Raw genomic sequence first — 11,506 nt, 5'->3', positions numbered from 1 at the left:
CACTTGAGCACTATATTGACTGTCTTCCAGTATAGCTTGATACAAGATACTATCCCTGGATCAAAATTGCCACAATAAATATCATGCCTCTTTCTGATGAATATACATAATCAATGTGGTTTTTATTCCATGTTGGGAATTGATCAGATTGGGGGTTTTTTGTTGTTGTTTCTTTTTGCCTGTAAAAACATTAGTCTTTTAAAAAGACTAAATATTAGTATTTTAAAAAAAGAGGGACCCAGATTACTGTCTACAGTCGACTTCACCGCATTCCTAAGAGGTCTGTAATGGGTATGCATAAGCGCATCATCGTGCCTACCATCCCTGTTCTACTGTCCTATTGTCCAAATTTACCTATACCTACTTTGCTTTTGTTTATGTTTACACCATACCTATTATCTTGTACACTTTTTGATAGATAAATAAATAAATAAGTAAATATAAATAAATATAAATAAATAAATAACTCTGTTTTTAAAAAGGCCACTTCCATGTTTGCAGACACATTGCATGAATCTGAACATTATATTGCCACTGAATGCAAGAATGTTCCATATTTTTAACCCCGTGAATGAACTGCATGGAAATGGCTTGCAAAATCAACTTGCTAAACAACTGTAATTAACTATTATATATTAATTGAAACTTACTTTTTATCACTTATTAATTACTTAATTATTCTGTCCTTAACTTACTCCAACTTACTTGAATATATGAATACTCATATTTAGAACCCTGAAGACATTAATAATACATGAGATATTGATATAGAATTGTATATTGACAATTTTGACTTCTAAGATTTGGACTGTAGAGCTTATTATAAGTTATTTTACTAAGATTAATATAAATTAATAACATTAATATAAATCAACAACATTGACCCCTTTGAGTACAAGCTAAAACTAATATTTCCGTATCTTTTACTATACTCTATCTGATTTTCCTATACAGTATTCATAATACAAAACTTCTAGCTAGTTACTTTTACCTTTCATCACTTTAATCATTTTAATACAATTACTTTGAACTACGACAGATATTCAAATTTGAAATCCCCATAACTAATTATACACAACTAAACTGGAAATTATTTGTAAAATATTCAAAATGTCATCCACCAATATAAATACAATTACTAAAGTTTGGAAGAAGGCAATACCTCAACCCTCAACCCAGACCATCCAGTGTAACTCAGAAAACCTTTCTACCGACAAAACATCAGTTGTACAAGCAGACCAAGTTGCACCTATCACCTTAGTTTGCTTACAAGAGATAATGATTAAAATACAGCAATCAATGGATCGGAATTATGAATTAATGATGGGAAATATGGGTGCGATGAAGGAAGATATCAATGAAGATTTTAAGAAAATTGATGACCGTGTTGGGCATCTTGATGAGAAAATAGAGATGATGCATGGAACCCTCACACAGAATGATGAAAAAATTAAAAAAATTGAAGAACTAAATGACAGAATGGAAACCAGACTACAATACGCAGAAAGTAGAACAGAATATATTAATAAAAATCTGGAAGAGGCCATAATAAACCTCGAACTTGAAAAATCAGCATTCTTCTTGAGGTTCCAGAATATTAGTGAATCAAATGAAGAGGACCTGCCCCAGATCATGTCAGAAATTCCTGCATCCATTACTAACAAAACCCCACAGGAAATGTATCAGCAAATAGATGAAATTTACAGACTATCCACAAGCTATGCAAAAAGAAATCGCTTACCCAGGGAAGTACATATCAGATTTATAAAGCGTACTATAAGAGAAGAAATCTATAATATGTCAAAGGAAAACCCTGTATCATATAAAGAAAAAGAGATAATAGTCCTACGTCAAGTTCCCAGACGAGTTCGAGAAAAGCGGAAACCTTATCAAGCACTAGCTACTAAATTTAACTGAAATAAGATACCATTTAGATGGTTGACACCTGAGGGCATGCTCATCTCCCTGATTGATAAAAAATGCAAAATAACTTCAATAGAAGATGCAAGGGACTTCTATGACCAAGTCATCAAAAAGGTGGATGAAGAATGTATTAGGGAACAAGAAGTAAAAGATAAACCTAGTCTGGACGAACTTAGCTCTGAAGACATTCTCTCAGATAAGGAAACTGGACTTAAATCAATGGAAGAATATGGCAGAGATGGTCCAACAGCAAGATCTAAAGCGGATTAACCTACATCATAAAAAAACCTTACCAAACAATGAAATAAGATTATTCTCCATTAATCTTAACGGCCTCAACTCTCCTATCAAAAGGAAAAAAACATTCCATAAAATCCAACAACAAAATGCAGATATAATATGTCTCCAAGAAACGCATGTAAGAAAACAAGACCAACTAATTTTGAACCATCCCAGGCTTGGAGAAATCTTCTCATCCCTTGCTCAAGCTAAGAAGAGAGGAATAGTACTATACATTAAACCCAAATTCAACCCCCAACTAATTTATACAGATGGCAATGGACAGATATTAATGTAACAAATTACATCAGGACCAAAGAAAATACACATAATCGCAATCTATGCTCCCATAATAAATCAATCTATTTTCTACGCAAAACTACATCAAAAAATTACGGAACTAAACTTGACAAGTATAATAATAGTTGGCGGGAAAACAATTACCGACAACCTTTGAACAACTTGCAACTGAATTAGCTCTAAAAGACATATGGCGTCACTTCAATACAAACAATGGACAATATACTTTTTTCTCCTTTCCTCACAAGTCATGGTCCTGCATTGATATGGCCTGGGCTAACTTAGAATTTATCAATGAAATAACAGACATACAAATACTTTCGAATTCCTGGACAGACCATAACTCCATATTGTTGAAATGGAGAGATTCAACGAATAATTATGAAAGGCGATGGACTATGAACTAAACAATATTTAAAGAAGAAAACTTTAAAAAAAACTTTAAAACAAGAGATGTGTGAATTTCTCCAAATTAACAATGATGGTAATACTTTCTACACAAAACTTATGGGACACAATGTAAGCCTATGTGCGAGGAATTTATATTGTATATCAAAGTAAAAAGAAAAAACAGAAACAAAACAGCTTATGTAAACTAAAAATAAAACTTCAGAACCTTGAAAAAACGTTACAAACCAAGCCAAACAACACCGAAATTCTAGGAGAACTGAATATTACAAAACATTACATAAACTTACAAACCCAAGAAGAACTCTCACACAAATTAAGGATTGACAAACAAAAGCATTTCGAATTTGCAAACAAACCTGGGCGATGATTAGCCTCAAAACCTCCTCATCAAAAAGCGGACAAAACCATAGAGGCAATATATGATCACACAGGTGTCTTAAAAACAACAACTAGTGATAAAAAATAAATAATTAAATCCTTCTTTGAGGAATTGTATAAAAATGATGACGTAAATGAACAATTAATAAATAAACTTTTAGAGAGCCTAGAAAATATTTAAAAAATTAATAAGGAAGATCAGGATATGCTAAATGACAAAATAACATCAACAGAATTAAGTAACGCAATTATGAAACAAAAAAACAATAAAACCCTGGGCACAGACGGTATACCTGCTGAACAATTTCAAGAAATATTGGAGCCTATAATGCTATCTCTCTTTAATGAAATTTTTGAAGGTTCAAAACTTCCTTCCTCTTGGAATGAGGCATATATAACATTAATATCTAAAGACACTCAAAATAGAGCCTACATCCAAAATTATCGCCCAATATCCCTTCTTAATTCAGACTATAAAATCTTTGCATCAATCATAGCTGAAAGATTTAAAAAAAATACTGTTAGAATACATACAGACCAAAACGGCTTCCCTTCCAGCAAGAAATATAGCAACAAATGCAAGGATTATTTTAGACTCTCTAGAATATTATAATAAAAACATAGACAAACCAGTAGCATTCCTATTCATAGCCTTTGATAATTTATACTGACAATTCTTCACAACCCAAATGGCATCAATGCAACTTGGTATTAAATTTACAGAACTCATTAAAACTATTTATTCAATACAAACAGCCAAGATACTGATAAACAACGATATGACAGAAACAATAAACATTAAAAAAAGTAGTGAGACAGGGCTGCCCCTTAGCCCCCGATTTTTATCTTCCCACTAGAAGTTCTACTTAATAAAATACAACACAACAAGGAAATCCAAGGATTAAAAATTAAAAGTGAACACTATAAACTTCAAGCATTTGCTGATGACATGGTGTTCATTGTACAAGACCCGTTAGAATCTGCACCTATTCTGATTAATGAAATAAATAAATTTGGAGAGATCGCCGGACTAAAAATTAACAGGGAAAAAACTAAGATGATAACAAAAAATATGACAAAACAGCAGGAAATGGCTTGCAAAATTCCAATGGCCAAGTATTCTGCAAACCCATGGTTAATAATAATTGATGGATAGATTTCCCTGGTTCTTTTCTGCTCCTACCCATGCCCCCTGGAATTTCTATAGTAGCTGTCAAGTTGTGCTTTCCTGTATTTAACAGGTCACAAACAACACAACAGTGGTTTTATTTATTTGTTTATTTGTTTATTGTTAGAGTTGAAAGGGACCATCAAGTCCAACCCCCTGCCTGAGCAGGCATCTTATAGCACCCCAGCCAAATGGAAGTCCAATCTTCTCTTGAAAGTGTCCAGAGTTGGGGAGTTCACAACCTCCGCAGGCAGGGTGTTCCACTGGTTGATCGCTCTCACCATCAGGAAGTTCTTCCTTACTTCTAGGTTGAATCTCTCCTTGGTCAGCTTCCAGCCGTTGTTCCTCGTCTGGCCCTCTGGTGCTCTGGAGAATAGAGTGGCCCCCTCCTCTTTGTGGCAACCCCTCATATACCTGTATACAGCTATCATGTCCCCTCTGGCCCTCCTTTTCTCTAGGCTATCCATGCCCAGTTCCCGCAATCTCTCTTCGTAAGTCTTGGTTTCAAGTCCCCTAATCATTTTGGTTGCTCTTTTCTGCACCTTCTCCAGAGTTTCCATGTCTCTTTTGAAGTGTGGTGACCAGAACTGGATACAGTACTCCAGATGTGGTCTGACCAGGGCGTAGTAGAGGTGGTGTTAATACTTCCCTGGTCTTGGAGTGTATCCCCCTGTTGATGCAGCTTAGGATAGTGTTGGCTTTTTTGGTCGCTGCTGCACATTGCTGGCTCATGTTTAATTGATTATCCACCAAGACTCCAAGATCTCTTTCGAAGTCACTACTGCTAAGTGGGGTTTCTCTCAGGCTGTATGTGTGTCTAGGTTGTTTTTTACCAAGGTGAAGGACTTACTTACTTACTTACTTACTTACTTACTTACTTACTTACTTACTTACTTACTTACTTATTTATTTATTTATTTATTTATTGGATTTGTATGCCGCCCCTCTCCGGAGACGTTGCTCTTGTCGACGTTGAACATCATGTTGTTAGTGTGGGCCCATAGTGTTAATCTGTCTAGATCTTTCTGTATTTTGGGCCTGTCCTCTAGGGTGTTGGATACCCCTCCCAGCTTGGTGTCGTCTGCAAATTTGATTAGTTCCCCTTCTACTCCCTCATCCAGGTCATTGATGAAAATATTGAAGAGTACAGGGCCCAGGACGGAACCCTGTGGTACCCCACTGCCTACCTTCTTCCATGTGGATTTGGAACCATTGAGGACAACTCGTTGTGTGCGGTTGGACAGCCATCTGCATTTGTTGTAACTTACCCCATTTTTTTTCTAATTTGTGGATTAGGAGGTTGTGGTCAACTTTATCAAAAGCTTTGCTGAAGTTCAGGTATATGAGGTCTACTGCGTTGTGTTGGTCCACTGATTTGGTTATGGTGTTGAAAAATGATATGAGGTTGGTTTGGCATTATTTGTTTCTGACAAACCCATGCTGGCTGTTGGATATTATGTTGTTTGTTTCTAGGTAGTGGCAAAGTTGTTTTTAAATTATTTTCTCCAGTATTTTTCCAGGTATAGAAGTCAGACTGATTGGTCTGTAGTTGTCTGGGTCAGTCTTTTTACCTTTTTTGTGGATGGGGACTACGTCAGCTCGTTTCCAGTTCTTCCGGAAGGTCTCCAGTGGTCCAGGATTTTTGGTAGATGAGAAGGGGTTCCACAATGGTGTTTGCCAATTCTTTTAGGACTTGGGATGAAGTCCATCTGGCCCTGGTGATTTTTACTCATTAAGTTCCCACAAGTAGTCCCTTATTGTGTTTTTGTCTATGTTGAGTTCAGTTCCGAAGCTATTTATTGCAGACTTGCAGGTTGGTTGGTAGGTGGTTCCATTTTGTGTGAAGACTGATGCAAAGTAGGTGTTGAGCAGCTGTGCTTTGTCTATGTTGTCTGTGATTTCATTACCATCTTCATTTTTTAACTGTAGTGACTGTTTCCTTGATTTTCTTCTTGTTGTTTATGTGCTGGAAGAAACTTTTTTTTGTTGTCTTTGACTTTCGTTGCAAGGTATTGTTCATATTGGGCCTTTGCTGTTTTTATTTTTTGTTTGCAGGTTTTGGCTGTTTGCTGATATTCTGCTTTAGTTATGAGTCCTTTCCATTTTTTGTATTTGACTATTTTTTCTTTTATGTTGTCTGTGAGTTCTTTGTTTAGCCAAGCTGGTTTCATTTTGGTTTTCCTGTTTTTCTTTTTCATGGGGATTGTATTGTTTTGGGCATCTATGATACTGTTTTTAGGGCCTCCCAGGCTTCATGTTTGGTTTTACCCTTTAGAAGTTCCTTCCAGGTTTTTTTTTCCCAGGTTTGCTCTGAGCTTGTTAAAGTCCGCTTTTCTGAAGTCTGGGACTCTAGTGGTGTTGGGTGCAGCAGTTGGTGATTGTAATATGTTGAATTTTAGGATGACATGGTCACTCTCACCCAGTGTCCCTTCTTCTTCAATTCCCTCTATCATTTCTTCCCTATTTGTTAATATTAGGTCGAGTATTGCAGTCCCTCTGGTTCCTGTTTCCACTTTTGGGGTTAGAAAGTTATCAGCGAGACTGGTGAGAAATCTATCAGACTTTCCACTTGGTGCTGAGTTTGTTTTCCAGTTAATGTCGGGGTAGTTAAAGTCTCCCATTATTGTTGTGCTGTGCTTGTTGCATATTTCTGTTAGTTGGCTTGTAAGGAGGTTGTCCATTGTATCTGATTGGTTTAGTGGTCTGTAGTATACTCCAATTGTAGTGTTGCACTTCTTTTCTTTTATACTAACCCATATGATTTCTAGGGGGTTATCTTCTTTGGATTGGTATAGCTCTGTGGTAGTATAGTGGTCTTTTACATATAGTGCAACTCCACCTCCTTTCTTATTTGACCTGTTTTTCTTGAAGAGGTTGTAACCCTTTATCTGCGTGTTCCAGCCGTGTGTTTCGTCCTACCAGGTTTCTGTAATACCAATTAGATTGTATTGGCCCTCGTGCATTAGTAATTCCAGTTTGTCCTGTTTGTTCTCTAGGCTTTGTGCATTAGTGTACAGTGATCCCTTGTTTTTCGCAGGGAATGCGTTCCAAGACCACCCGCGAAAAATGAAAAACTGTGAAGTAGAGACGCTATATTTACAAATAAATATAACATAAAACGTAAAAAGCATGGCACACACACCCCTCTGCCGCTCGCCCCTCTGCCGCCTGCCCCTCGTCCAGTGCTCCTTAAACCAAGAGGGAAGGGAAAGAGATGTGTGTATTCTGATGCCGATACCGCCCCGTCCTAAGAGGACACAGCCATCCAGCAGAAGCTGACCTGGGTGAAGGAGGTGGAGGAGGAGGAAGCCAAGCCTGTCCCCTGGCGGCCAGACCCATGACTATGGCCGTGTTCTGCTATGCGCTCAACAACCTAGTGATCATGAAGAAGAGCGGCGAGGAAGAGGAGGAGGAGAGGAAGAAGGGCGGGGGCTGCTGAGGGGGAGGAGACAGGAGCAAGACCCTGCCTGCCCTGCGCAGACCAGGGACACCCAAAGCCGTCCGGGGAAGCGAGAGGGCACAGCAGCTATTGCCCTTCACCTCTGGGCAGCAGCGGCGGCGGTGGCTGTCCCAGCGGCTCCCCCCCACTGCATTTTTTTCCCCACCAGCTGAGCCACTGTGGCCCACAGAGGAGGCTCCGTTTCTCCGGTCCCCTCAAGAGCAGCCCCATCTAGACCAGCCCCCAGAGCTGGTCTACTTCGCCCGGCTGGAAAGTAGCTTGTGGGACGTCTCCTGTCCTCTGGCGGGAGTTGCAGAACATGTTTGAAAAGCTGCAGCTTGGACTTCCGGACGGGGCTTGGTCGATGCGGAGCTGGTGAGTGAACCGCCGCTCTCCCAGCATGACTTTTTTTGTCTTTTAAGTATAAAACCAGATGCCCAACCTGGAGGGAAGGGTGTCGTAAGAGGTGGTTATGCTGTGCCCGGTGTGAGAATCGCAAACTCACATTGGAACAAGCTTTTGAACTGCCGGGACCGGGCAAAAAAGAAGCCAGCGTTTGCTGGCCCGGAGACATGGCCACCCCGTAAACATCGAGGAGGAAGTGAAAAGAGATCGGTGAGCCTCAGTATCTACACTAAACTACTTTTTTTCTAATTCGGTGGCTTCTTGTATGCTTGAAATAACTGTGGGAAAGAGAAAGACAGAGGAGCTCAAAGTGAAGCAAGCGGCGATTGAAAAGTTTGAGCGACAGGAGATTTAAAATAAAGCATGCGGTGACAGGAGGTTTGGTGCGTGGTGACAAAAGAGCTTGGTTGAGAGCTGGATTGAGAGACGGAACGGAGGTGGATCGGAGGATTGGAGGCTGACGAAATCTAAATAATTGAAACCGGAGGAAGACGCGATATTAAGGAGCGTATCTAAAACAGCGAAAACAGCATTGAGGTATATATATTGGAACTATTGAATTATCGGGTGGCGTCGGAGCAGTGAAATCTGGGAATCTTAAAATGTCTCCATGTGTGAGTACCCGAAGCGGATGTTACGCATATGTGACTAAGCCTTTTCTTTTCCGGGAACGCAGATCCACAGAGGCAGGAACAGCCAGAGTATAAACAACGTCTCGGAGATCCACGCTCCCTCATTTTGTATATTGGGCTTGCGCTTTGCCTTTTGCTTACCCAGCTGCTTGAACTCTCGAAGGGTACAAGAAGAAGAAATATAGAGCTTTAAAGAGATAGGATTACCACTTTGATTTTGATTTAACAGGTTTCAAAATTGGTTGGACTGGCTCCACTGCTATTATAGTAATCTCTCCCATAGGAACTTAGGAACTTATATAAACTTATTAGACCTTAAGCTACAACCTCTAAGCTCTGAACAACCATTGTGGGACTACTAGACTTATTCATTCTGAACTTTTGGGCTAAAATAGACATTGGAACTAAGAAATATCAACTGGAAAATTAGTAATTTGACTGTATTTGGGGAATAACATACAAGATTGGATAAGAAGATAAAGGCTAGAGACTGGACTGGAACATAAATAGATGAAACCAAAAGCTATTACTATTATTAATCAACATTATCTCTAATTAATTAATGAATTAATTAATGAACTGATGTGATATCTCATTGAATTTATATCATTTAGATTTCTACTTCTAGAAAACTGTCTATATATAATACTGTACAAGGAATTAAGGATCGATTTATTTAACTATTAACTATTTAACTATTAATTAATCATATATTAAATATTGATTAAGTATTAAAGTATTAAGTATTTAATATTAAATTTAAGTTAGAATAAGCTAGGTTAAGCTAGATTAAGTATTGATTAAGTATTGAAATATTTATAATAATTGATATTAATATCTCTTTCCTTTCCTCTAAATTTATTCATTTTTCTACCTTGCTTCCTCCCTCCACTTTATTACTTATTAGCTACTAAGTATATTGATAATATCCCTCTCCCTTTTCATTTGTGTTGGATATATATGCTCTATTAGTTAACAAACTATTTGAATAGACTGATTTGATTGATTGACTATATATTGAATTAACTGTTATAGATTGATTTGATTGATTGGCTAGATATTGACTAGATTGACTAGATACTGAATTAATTGTTAGAAGGTTTAAATATTTATATATATAAAAATTTATTACCAATGGCAACTCAACAAACATTAACTAAATCGATGAAAAGAGGCAATCTAACTTTATTATCACCGGCAGTGCAGAAATCTTCTTCGACCTCTGATATTGCTACAGTAAAGAGTAAAGATCAGGCCCCCTCGCTACAAAGTCTACAAAACTCTCTAGACAAAATTCAGGAATTTATGGTAAAACAACAAGAAGCCTCAAATCAAACCCAAGAAACTATAATAAAAAATCACCAAGAGACACAAAAAAGATTTGAGGAAGTAAATGAAAACTTTGCCAAAATCAATACCATAATAGAGGGTGTTAAAAAAACAGTAGATAAACAGGAAATCAAAATACAACAGGTGGAAGAGACAACAGAAGCGAATAAGTTAAGACTAACCAAAAATGAAGAACTCAAAAGGGTAAATAAAGATTTGGAAGGAGCCATTGCCCAATTGGAATTCGAAAAAGCCTCCTTCTACCTTAGACTACAAAACATACCAGAGGAAAAAGGGGAAAATCTGTTTGCGACTGCAGTAGAAATTTTTGCAGAGGAGTTAAAAATAAATGAAAACGAACTAATCAATCATGTGGATGAGGTGTACTGAGTGCAAACCAATTACGCACAACGTCACCAACTTCCCAGAGAGGTCCACATCAGATTCACCAAAAAAACCCTGAAGGATGAGATATATAGAAATACCAGAGGGGTTCTGTCGTATAAAGGAAAGGACATTATTGTATTGAAACAAATACCAAAAAGAATTAGGGAACGAATGAGGGATTATCACTATTTTACAAATAAATTAATAAAAAACGAAATACAGTTTAGATGGTTAGTCCCAGAAGGAGTAATGGTAACGTGGAAGGGGAAGAAAATAAACATAGAAACATTAGATCAAGCGGATAAATTCATCTCAGAACATTTGAAAAAAGAAGGGGAAAGCAGCACGGAATTAGAGACAATAAGTCAGGAGGAGGGAGAGATAGAGGAAGAGAGGGCAGATAAACTTAGTAAAGGGAAAGAGGAAAAGACAGGAAACCACAGAGAACTAAGAAGTAGCAAAAGAGCAAAATAGTTGACACAGAATGGATAAAGAAATTAAATTATTTTCGGTGAACATAAATGGATTGAACTCTCCTCAAAAAAGAGGACAAGTATATGCAAAATTAATAAAACAAAATTTAGATGTTGTGTGCCTTCAGGAAGTTCATGTAAAAAAAAAGGATAAAAAGTATTGGAACACTCAAAATTGGGGAAACTACTTACATCCCTTGCAAACGAAAAAAAAAGAGGAATTGCAGTATATGTTAAAAGCTGCTTAAATCCCAAAGTAATTGACAGTGACGAAGAGGGCAGAATACTCATCATAGAAATTGAAATTAAACAAAAAAAACCAAATTTAATTGTGATATATGCTCCTAACAAAGACCAAAAAATCTTTTACAAAAAGTTGTAT

Source organism: Erythrolamprus reginae, chromosome 7 (genome assembly GCF_031021105.1).
Source record: "Erythrolamprus reginae isolate rEryReg1 chromosome 7, rEryReg1.hap1, whole genome shotgun sequence".
Lineage (NCBI taxonomy): Eukaryota > Metazoa > Chordata > Lepidosauria > Squamata > Dipsadidae > Erythrolamprus > Erythrolamprus reginae.
The sequence above is the reverse complement of the archived record's forward strand: the minus strand, read 5'-3'. Positions refer to the sequence as shown.